We start from the raw sequence: 12,210 nt of genomic DNA on the forward strand, positions 1-12,210 counted from the left end.
GAATTGTTAGTGTTTTTGGCATATCAAATATGCCACAGGTAGCTTGCCAGGCTCTGCTGTGCGGGCAAGATACTCTCGGTACCTTGCTGGGCTCTCTAAGAGGGATGGAGGAATTGAACCTGGGTTGGTTGCGTGAAAGACAAATGCCTACCTGTTGTGCTATCGCTCCAGCCCATCAAAAGCATATCAAAAGCAAACAAGGGAAATGGAAGCAGGATGCCTTAAGTAAAACAGTGATGTGTTAATACCTGCACAGTGCTTATTTGAAGTTGTAACTATCAAGATTTTCAATTTATTTCTTTTTTTAAATTTTTTTTTATTGAATCACCATGTGGAAAGTTACAAACTTCTCAGGCTTATGTCTCAGTTATACAATATTCAAACACCCATCCCTTCACCAGTGCCCATATTCCACCACCAAAAACCCCAGTATACCTCCCGCCCCTGTCCCCCCACCCCAACTGCATAACTGATGAATTTCACTTCATTTTCTCTTTACCTTGATTACATTCCATATTTCAACACAAAACTCACTATTGTTGTTGGAGTTTCCCCTCAAGAAAGACAGCCCTACTACCAAGGAAGCATTTGATAATTAGTTTTCCATTGCTTAGAATGAAGAGATATGTAGCCCCACTGCTCCAAGTACATAACTATTTTTTTTCCTTTTCCTTTTCCTTTTTTTTTCCCTCATCCCTCTTCCCGCGCCTCATAGTATGGTGGACCCCATGCCGAGTTTCTCCCCGAAAATGGGAAACAACCCGGAAAGACGGATATTTCCTCTTCTCGGCTGGCGTGGGGCTATTGCTTAGTTCACAGTCCAGAGAAATGGCTGCTACTTTGATTATCTTCAATATTTCAACAAAAAACTTACTGTTATTGTTTGGAGTTTCCCCCCAAAGTCAGACATGCTAAAAAGGAACCATTTCACATTACTGACAATTAAAAGATGTCAAGTCGTGTGACCACGTCAGCGGCAGCAATATCCACGTGGCAGGAACCATCTTCTAAGACTCCTAACCCAGAGGTATATGGTTTTTACACTTTGGGGCTCCTAGGCAATCATGGGAAGTGGGTGTTAAGATTTTCAATTTATTTCAGAGTTGAATCTTTTATACAATACCTTCTAAATTTTGAAATGAGAAAGTTTAGCTCCCTTAAGGAGACTATGAAGGAAAGTAGCAAAAAAAAAAAAGTCACTCAGACGAGCCACAGGGGCTCTCTTTCTCTTAATTTGTACAGGCACCCAGAAATTTCAGCTGGTACATTAACAGTGGAACCAGAACAGACAGCAGGCACCCTCCAGAGCGACTGGAGGAAAACCTACCTACCACTCACCCATCAAGAGCAAGTGGCTTGACTTGAAGGAAAGTACCAGTGGTAGCAGCAGGCGCACGGTAGCCAACCCGGGAGAGTTCTGGAGAAGACAAACCTCAACTACAAACAATTTACTGAATTTCTTTAAAGGAAAATACATGGGAAAAAGAGTCAGGTCGCTGAATTGTCCCAGGTAGATTGATCTCCAGGATGAAAACTCAGAATAGGGGAAGGCAGCTTCTCCTCTCTTCCAGAGAGGCCCCCACAGTCAACCTCCTCCAATATCTAGCAATGGCCCAGCTCCACAGCTCCTGGAGAGTGTGGCCATGTGACCTCCTCCGTATTTCACAGTGTGAACAGTCCAGTAGGAGCACAAACAATTTGACCACTGGTGGAAGCCATGATGGAACCCATTCACTATGCTACAAGATCCTATAGGTACGTAAAGTCAGCTTAACCCATAACCGACATGCAGCTGAGCTGACTGGGGGCTGAGAGACCATGGTCAAAGTGTCTATACTTCTGCAGCTGGTTGAGGAAAGCCTCTTTAACAAAGGGTGCTGGGAAAACAGGACAACCATTTGTAAAAGAGTGAAACCTGATCCATAACATCACATCACATCGTATCTATCACATGATATACAAAAATTAATTCGAATTGGACAAAGACCCAGAGATTAGATCAGAAACTCTAACTTACACTGAGGGAAAATACGGACAGAACTCTCCAAGATCTGGAAATCCAAGGGATCTTGAATACCTTGATTCTACTGGCAAAGCAACAAAAACCAAATATAAGTGCGGCTATATGAAATTTAAAAGTTCCTATGTGGCAAAAGAAAACCAGGCTAAAATAAAAAGACAACCAACTTACTGGGAGTAGATATTCACAGATGACACTTTAGAGAGTCTCTTGCCCCTGTTCCTGGCTGTCTTCCCCCAGGTCCCTCAGAGGGGGTGGGTTTCAGTTTCCCTCCCCACCCCGAGCAGAGCTCCCATGGCTGAAGACTTCCAGAACCCAGCCACAGCCATGCTCAAGACCCCTCTTCACACATTCGGACGAGCCTCATGCATGAAGGACAGGAACCTGCAGAGGAACCCAGGTGTGTGGGAACCAGGGCTGAGACCTCCAAGCCCGCTCGGATCGGGACTGGGCTTCTTCCGCCCAGATTCCCCATTTTCCAGTTGCTAGGCAGTCACACCCAGGGACTCCCCCCCTCCCCTGGCGCCATATAATCCCACCAATGGCCAACATCCAGAGACTATAAAACCAAGCTCCCAGAACTCCCTGATAGCCTAGTTCTCCTTCTGGGAGAACCTGGCAAGCTACTGAGTTTCCTGCCCACATGGTAGAGCCTCTCAAACTCCCCATGGCGTATTCATGTGCCAAAACCAGTAACAATGAGTCTCATTCCCTTGACCCTGAAAGAGCCTTCAATGTGGCACCATTGGAAAGGATGAGTAAAGAGAGGCTTCTAAAATCTCAGGGCTAGGATGAATGAAGACCTTACTGAGACTGCTTGAGAAATTCAATGATCAATATGATGATGATGATGATGATGACACTTTAGATAAAGGACCACCCAAAACCTATAGAGCACTCACAAAGCTCTGCAACAAAAAAAAACCCAACACTCCTTTCCAAAAAAATGGGAAGGAAATGAACAGACACATCCACAAAGACATGAATGGCCAATAAGCATATGCTAACGTTTTCATTATCACTTACTCTCAGGGGAGCACAAATCAAAACAGCAATAAGGTACCATCTCACATTGATGAGAATGCCAAACAAACAAACTAAAGCACAAAAAATTTTGGCAGGGATGTGGTGAAAAAGAAACCCTTAGATAAGATACTTCTGGAGTACCAGCCTTTTGGGAAATAAGAGGATTTCTCAAAAAAGTAGAACTGCAGTTTCCAATTGACACACTTGATGCCACTAGGCATCTACCCCCAAACACAAAAACATTAATTCAAAGATATAGGAACACCTATGTTCATTGCAGCTCTGAGTGAAATAGTCAGGATATAGAAACAACCCAAAGGTTTAATAACAGATAATTGGATAAAGAAGGTGTGATACATATACATAATGAAATATGTGCAGTCACAAGATAAACAAATAAAACCATACAGTTTCCAGCAACTTAGATGGAATTGGAGGGTATCATACTGAGCAAAATAAATCAGAGAATGATCTCATTCATTTGTGATATGTAGAGAAATAAATCAAGGGTACGAACAATATTAATTGATAATAAACCTTGGATACCAGAACACAGATTATGTAGAGGAGCTCTTGGCACTCACACCATTATTATTCAACATAGTACTAGAAGGACTGGTCACATCAACTAGCAAGGAAAGGAAAACCAAGGAATTCAAATTGGAAAAGAAGTTAAACCCTCCTGCCCCTGGCGCAATGTAATAATCTCATCAACGGCCAAGACCAAGAGACTAAACTAAAGCTCCCGGAAGAGAGCACCGCAAAGTGTCCTGACCCTGAACCAGGTTGTCTTCACCAGAGCACCTCAGAGGAGGGGCGGGTTGAGTCTCCCTCCCTGCTCCAAGCAGAACCCCGGAATCCGAAAACCTCCAGAACCCAACTGCCACCATGGCCAAGGCCACTCTCCACATGCCTGGAGGAGCCTCACCCAAGAGGGGATGAACCTCACTGGAGAATGGACCGGCAGGAAAGCCCAGGTATGTCGGACCCATGGCTAAGATCTCCAGGCCCGGTCTGATCGGGACTGGGCCTCCTCTCTCCAGGTCCCCAGTTTTCCAGTAGCTTGGCAGCCACACCCCACAAACTGCCCCCCGGCACCATGTAATCTCATCAACGGGCAAGACCTAGAGACTATAAACTAAAGCTCCTGGAAGAGAATGACACAGAATTTCCTGGACATTATATTCTATCCATAACAAGCAATACAAAACAAAATTGTCTAGCATTGCCTTTTCGGCAGGTTTGAGTGGTGATGATATTGGTGCCAAAATATTGAATGTAACCAAAGTAGAGAGAGAGTATGGGGGAAATTTTCTGCCTCACAGGCAGGGGAATGTGGAAACGGGGTGTGTGAGGGGAAATACTGGGGATTTTGGTGGTGGAAAATGTGCACTGGCGAAAGGATGGGTGTTTGATGATTGTATGACCGAAGCTCAAACATGAAAGCTTTGTAACTGTACCTCACAGTGAATCAAAAAAGGGGAAAAATAATAAAATTAAATTAACATTCAAAATAGAATAAAAATAAAAAGTAATGTGGAGTTTATGTGCAATTCAATCAGCTTAATCAATGGCTGAATACATAGCAGTTTTCCTACATTATATAAGAAAAAGAAGTTAAACTCACTTTTTGCAGATGATATAATATATACAGAAAATTCTAAAGGCTGCAAAAAACTGTTAGAAATAATAAGCCAACAAAGTGTCAGCCCATAAAATATACAAAAAATTATTGCATTTCTATATGCAAACAACAAAACTAGAACAGAAATAAAAAGATCCCACTTATAACTGCATCCAAAATCATCAAGTACCTGTGATATGAATCAACTTAGCAAAATGGTAAAAGGCTTTATATTAAAAACGAAGTTATCAGAATAAATACAAGATATAAAAATAGATTCAAGAAATTGACATTATTAAATTAGTATTCTACCAAAACAACTATATCAATATAATCCTTATAAAATTCTAATGGCATTCTTCAAGGTAATAGGAAAAAAACATGGCTGAAACTATGGAACCTTAAAATCTTCTAACCAGCCAAAGAAATTACACAAAAAGATGGAAAGTATTATGTTCCCCAATATTAAACTCTACTTTAAAAACATGGTAATAAAAAAGTGGTATTTGGAATAAAAGCAGACCCTCAGACCAATGGAATTGAATTGAGAGCCAAAAATACACCCTGAATATATGGACAGTTAATTTATGACAAAAGGGTCAAGAATATAAAATGGAAAAAAATCTCTTCAACAAATGGTGTTGGTAAAAACTAGATCAAGCAAAAGAAAGAAATTAGAGTGCAGTACCTCAAGTGATGCCCCCAAATGAACTGAAAGTAGATTAAAGACTTAGATGATAGACCCAAATACATAAAATTCGTTGGAAAAAACAGGCATTTGCCTTCAGTGAAGGAATAGGTTATTGCTTTCAGTGGTGTCTTCAGTGATTGGGCTTCACTGGTAAGGGAGACAGACAAAAGCAAACACAAATGAGTCTACACAAACTAAAATGCACTGCACTGCAAAAGAAACAATGACTTTTATAAAAGGACATCCTACACAATGAGACAAAATATTTATGCACTAAACATATAATAAGAAGTAATATCCAAGGGGGCTGGAGCGGTAGCACAGCAGGTAGGGCATTTGCCTTGCATGCGGCCGACCCGGGTTCGATCCCCAGGATCCGTATGGTCCCCTGAGCACAGCCAGGAGTAATTCCTGAGTGCAGAGCCAGGAGTAACCCCTGTGCATCACCAGGTGTGACCCAAAAAAGAAAAAAAAAGAACTAAGATCCAAGATACATAAATAATGAATAAAAAGCTACAACAGACAACTGCATGGAAAACTGGGCAAGGCGTCTGGAAAGAAAGTCCAGGAGGTAAGGCATTGCACTTCATAGGGACACTCTGGCAGACCCTGAGCACCACCACACTGATGCTCCTCTGAGCTCTAGGGGGTCCTTCCTGAGCACAAGGTCAGGAATAGCCCCTTCGAGCAGCACCAGGTGTGACCCAATTATTTTTTAAAAAATTGAGGAAGAGCTGAACAGACAGTTCAGTAAAGACATACAGATAACCAACAGGAAATATAAATCAAAATGACACAGGTGTCACCTCACACATGTGAGGATGGCCTAGTTCAGAAACAACAAATGCTGGCAAAGGTGTGTAGGAAAGACAATCCTTATGAACTATTGATGGTTATGCAAATTAGTCCGTCTTTATGGAAAACTAGGTAAAGTTTTCTTTAAACACTAAAATTAGATCTACCAAATGACCCAGCAATTGCCTTCCTAAGGATCTACCTGAAGAGTATAAAGCCACTAATTAAAAAAAGATGCATGCATATACAAATGCATTGCAGTTCTATCTATTATAGTCAAGATATGGAAAAAATCCAAGTGCTCGGTGGACAGATAAGTGAAGTAGTGGTGTATATAGACACAGTGAAACACTCCCCAATTATATATGAAATCTTTCCTTTTGCTACAACATAGATGGAAATAGAGTGTTGTCAAGCATTAGAAACAAGAAGAAAGATGAATATCTGTGGATTTAACTCAAATGTGGGATATTAAGACTCAAAGTAAAGGAACAAAAGCTAATGAAAATCCTTGATTCTGTCTGCAGAGTTGAGGTTACCAAAAGAGGAGGTAGGAGGAAGTTCATCAGGAGGAGGGGAACAGTGGGGGCTGGTGGAATGATATTGGTGCTACTCGTGGTAGTAATGTGGCTTGAAAATGTTCACTTGAGAGGTGTGATACTATAGGTTTAAAATATATAGTTTTGTAAACAATGATAGCAAACATGTTAATAAAGAAGTCAAAAGTCTTCTGATTCTAGCTTCTTTCCTTTCCACATGAGTTTCAAAGTCAGGTTGTCAACTGCAGCAAAATTTTATTTGAATGGCATTGAATCTATGTATCTGCTGAAATTTGACATCATAATCCAGGATCCTCTAATCCATGAAATATCTTTATTTAGAATTGTAATTTTTCTTAGCAGTCTCCTGTGACTTAATTCTTTAATCAATAGTAATTTCTAACAATGCTCTTGTGTCCTAGGTCTCCTTATAAATGAGGGGGAAATCCCCAAAATAACAAACCCAGAAAATATACTAAAAATTTCATTAAAATACAGTAACTCTTCCTTTATTTATTTTTGACACACCCAGCAATGCTTGAGGGTTATTCCTGGCTCTGCACTCAGAAATTACTCCTACCAGTGCTCAGGGGACCATATGGGATGCTGGGAATCAGACCCGAGTTGGCTGCATTCAAAGCAAGAACCCTATCTACGGTATTAAATTTCCAGCCCTATAACTCTTCATCTTCCAGGTAACTCTACATCCTGTCTCCTCTCCCTTCAGATGCTGTGGAAAATGAAAATATTTCCATTTTTTCCTCTTCCCTATCAAATATGCCACACATACTAAGAAACCAAGTCAAATTTAGTACACTTGATTAAAATTAATTAATAGAACAGTTTTATATCTATGAGGCATTAAAATAGTACTGCATTTAAAAATTATAACTCATTGTTTTGCTCCTCAACTGCTTTTGAACAGAGCAGAAATTTTCAAATATGTGAAAAACTGGTTAGCATATCCCTTCTCATACTTTTGCATCCTCCTGAGAATGCAAATAATTATATTTGACATAAAGGAATCATCATAAAAGTACTGATCAGTATGTAAACTTATCATTGAAATGTGGGTCACATGTAATATAAGCAACTACTATGTTCAGTACTAAGTAAAGGATACACTCACAACCAGATGTGTTTGGGTGTGACTCCCAAGCAAACAGCAACCAGGGTTTTGTCCAGGGATGGAGAGATGTCCCAGTGGGCTGAAATGCACATTCCAAGCATGGTCCTTTGAGCACAGGGCCCCTCAAAAAGACCCCAAAACAAATGAACAAATGCCATCCATGTTTTGTGACTGGCTTTTCATTGAAGTGGTCTATGTTAGACATGTAGAAATATTCCCACCGAATACAGAAAGGCCTTGGGGTCTAGGTAATAATTCAGAGAAGCAAACTTCACGTTTCTGTTCTCATGTCATGAAAGACAGTACAAGATTTGCTTATCCCACAGCAAATTTCTGTGAGCAGCTCAGAGCTGACACTTGTTCATGTTTTCTTCTTTCAGACGGCAAGGTGAAACGATGATTATTTGAATGCAGGTGATGTGGAAGGATTATGTCTCCAAGTTTGCTAAATGAAAAAACAAAAGTTTGCCATTTAAATACAGAGAAACTTTGGAAAGACCCAGATGTCCTTGCTGTGCAAGCAATGCGGAGATTCACTGTGCATGCCTCATCACAGAGTTAGACATGCGGCCCCTCGGTACATGATCACTATACTATATAGAGTGTGCCAGACATTTCAAAGGAAAATAGCACAGCTATTTACAGAACTTCTTCATTTCACCCCTGGGATCTATCCTTTGTTCTCTGTCCTTTCCACTCAATCTCTGCTCTTTAAGGATTCCTTGGCACTTCCTTTCTCTTCTGAGAGAGAAAAATGTAACAAAGACTGTTACTATTAAAAGAAAAAGCCCTCTCCTCTAACTAATATATTCTCAGAATTAAAAAGCTTAGTTCCAGGGGCCAGTTGGTAGGGTGTTTGCCTTGAATGCAGCTGACCTGGGTTAGATCCCTGGTATTCTATATCGTCTCCAGAGCATAGCCAGGAGTGATTCCTGAGTGCAGAGCCAAGTTTAACCCCTGAGCATCCCCGGGTATGACCCAAAAAGCCTAGCACTGTAGCACTGTCATCCTGTTGTTCATCGATTTGCTCGAGCGGGCACCAGTAACGTCTCCATTGTGAGACTTGTTATTACTTTTTCTTGGCATATCGAATATGCTATGGGTAGCTTGCCAGGCTCTGCCATGTGGGCGAGATACTCTCAGTAGCTTGCCAGGCTCTCTGAGAGGGATGGAGGAATCGAACCCAGATCGGACGCATGCAAGGCAAACACCCTACTCGCTGTGCTATATCTCTCCAGTCCACCAAAAAGCCTAAATAAATAAAAATTAAAAATAAAAGCTTTGCTACAAAGACAAAATAGCAGTTACATAAGGGGCACACTTTCAGGCCCCTGATGAGAGCCCTAACCTAAAGCAAGGGGAATCTAAAACCCTGGTCTTTTTTTTTTTTTTTTTTTTTGCTTTTTAGGTCAAACCCAGCGATGCTCAGGGGTTACTCCTGGCTTTACACTCAGGAACCACTCCTGGCGGTGCTTGGGGGACCATATGGGATGCCAGGGATCGAGCCCAGGTCAGCCTCGTGCAAGGCAAATGCCCTACCCGCTGTGCTATCACTCTGGCCCCTAACGCCCTGGGTCTTAAGAGAAAGAGAGAGCAACTCACATATTTCTAGGAGTTACAATATTACAAACAGGCCTGGCCCCTGAAGTCACTCTCTTCCTTATTTATTCAACACCAAAACCATATTCTGTTACTTATCCCTCCTGGCACAAGCCCAATTAAATAGACAGGATTTGTACAGCAATGTTAACCAGCTCAAATCACAGAATAATTTTGTGGACTCAAAGGCTACGAAGGACACAAAGCTCCATTTGGCACATCTCCACACTCCTCCAGGCTCGATGCCATTTAAATGATCGCATGGCAGGTGGTGCCTGTTTATCTTCATCTTCTGCAGGCAAGGAGGGAGGCAGGTCACTACTGTGTGCTCCCATGGCAGCTGACCCTTATCGACAGTCAGCTTCTGTTTCTCAGCCAGCTTTTCTGTCTATAGCTTTAGGCTGCGTCCTTTTGGGCTCTCCTCGGGAGTTGGCCAACAGCCAACCCTGAGGACTAGAGAGAGTGCTTCAGAAGACCACATGTAGGCGATCAGGATGCTCAAAGGGTAAAAGAGGAAAAAGTCAAGCATTTGTTTAATTTTTTTAAGGCATTTACTTGAAGATATACCAGTATGTGAACTCTTATTTTGTTTTTCTCCCAATGGGAAATAAATACTGTTCTGAATCTACTAAGATACAAAATACTGTAGGCAGCCTAAGGAGTAGGACTGCAATTGAGAACGTGACATTCTGTATCCTGCAATTTGATGTCAGTGGCAAAAAAAGGGGCAATCCCCACCCCAATCCAGTGAGAACCATTGAAGACACAAAGAACGGTGCAAATCTGATAAGCAAACAAAATACATGATGATGATGTGCAGTTGAGGGTCTCTTCCTATTTTGTGCCCATGACCATCTGATATTTTCCAACACAGAAAGTACATCTATTAAATCTAGCACATGCATAAATTCTTTTCAAAACAAATTTAAAAGTTATTATGTATGCTTTATTTTTGTATCTGTCCCCTGATGATTTTTCCATTTTCTCAACTCTTGTTAATTGGTTCAAAGTATTTCATGCCATACAGTGTCCTTTCACAAAACTTACACTGCCCTCAATCCTGCTTTGCCTATCTTGATTTCCATACACAGCCAACCCCAAAGCATGACCATTTGTGATGCATGAGAAAACCAAAGGAGCTAAGAAAGCAGATATGCTCCTAGTGTTATATTCTCGATGCTTCTCCAATGGCACTGGGTAGATTAAGTCAAATTCCTTCTGCTCCTCTTATGTGATAAATATTTATCACATGCCTAATGTATGTACAGGGCTGCTAGCCCCCTGAGGAAGGCAGTTAAGGTGTTTACCAATGAAGCCAACATTCTAGAAGAGAAAAAAAAATGATGCTATTAACTGCAAACTTAAGTTATTTAAGATATATACCAGGGAAGTGTGTTGTAGTGAAGCTGATGTAATTTAGGATTGAGGCTTCCTTAAAGACAGTTAAGTATGAGTTAAGCATAAGTATGAGTAGCATTAACCACTGTGGAGAGGAAAATCAAAAGCCTTCCAGGAAGAAAAGAATCCAAGTGACACAGGCATTTAAATTTTTTTAAACCATTTTTATTGAGGTACTAGGATTTACAATACTATTAATCATAGTTTTCTTGTACAGATCATGCCAACACCACACCCATCACCAGAGTGTCTGCTTCCTCCCAACCCTCTCCTCACAAGTCCCCTTACCCCCAGTAAGCCCAGTTCTATAAACAAAATCTTCAGTTCCAATAACTTTGATCATTTGTTGTTCTCTTACAACAGGATTTTAATAAGAATACTCCATTATATTTCTTAATAAAAATCATCCATTTTTCACAAAGACAGCCTACAGAATGGGAAAGGATATTCACCCAATACCCATCTGATAAGGGGTTGATAATCAAGGATATACAAGGGACTGGTTGAACTCTACAAAAAGAAAACTCCCAACCCCATCAAAAATTGGGGGATGGAAATGAACAGAAATTTTCTCAAAGAAGAAATTCGAATGGCTAAAAGACACATGAGAAAATGCTCTACGTCACTAATCATCAGGGAGATGCAGATCAAAACAACTATGAGATACCACCTCACACCACAGAGACTGGCACACATCCAAAAGAATAAAAGCAACCAGTGTTGGCATGGATGTGGGGAGAAAGGGACCCTCCTACATTGCTGATGGGAATGTCAACTGGTTCAGCCTTTTTGGAAAACAATATGGACGCTTCTCAAAAAATTAGAAATTGAGCTCCCATTTGACCCAGCAATACCACTTCTGGGAATATATCCAGAATATATTTATCCAGAATTTATCCAGAATAAATGACATCTGCACTTGTATGTTCATCGCAGCACTGTTTACAATAGCCAGAATCCGGAAAAAACCTGAGTGCCCAACAACAAATGACTGGTTAAAGAACCTTTTGTACAGCTACACAATGGAATACTATGCAGCTGTTAGAAAAGATGAAGTCATGAAATTTGCATATAAGTGGATCAACATGGAAAGTATCATGTTAAGTGAAATGAGTCAGAAAGAGAGAGACAGACATAGAAAGGTTGCACTCATCTGAAAGATAAAATAACAGAGTGGGAGACTAACACCCAAGAGTTATAGAATAAGGACCAGGAAGTCTGCCCTACAAGCTTGGAAACTGACCTCACATGCTGGGGGAAAGGCAGCTCAGATAGAGAAGGGAACACCAAGTAGATGATGTTGGGAGGACCCATTCAGGTTGGAAGATGCAAACTAAAACTAGACTATAAACCGAACATGAAGGCCACTCAATACCTCTATTGCAAACT

The 12,210-nt window shown here is 41.0% G+C and overlaps 1 protein-coding gene across 2 annotated transcripts in view; it reads right to left on the bottom strand.

Annotated features, from left to right (window-relative positions):
- The window catches only part of B3GAT2 (beta-1,3-glucuronyltransferase 2), a 79,886-nt gene that overhangs the window by 25,122 nt on the left and 42,554 nt on the right, over window positions 1-12,210 (bottom strand). The window lies entirely within an intron of this gene.

Source organism: Sorex araneus, chromosome 4, assembly GCF_027595985.1.
Source record: "Sorex araneus isolate mSorAra2 chromosome 4, mSorAra2.pri, whole genome shotgun sequence".
Taxonomy (NCBI): domain Eukaryota; kingdom Metazoa; phylum Chordata; class Mammalia; order Eulipotyphla; family Soricidae; genus Sorex; species Sorex araneus.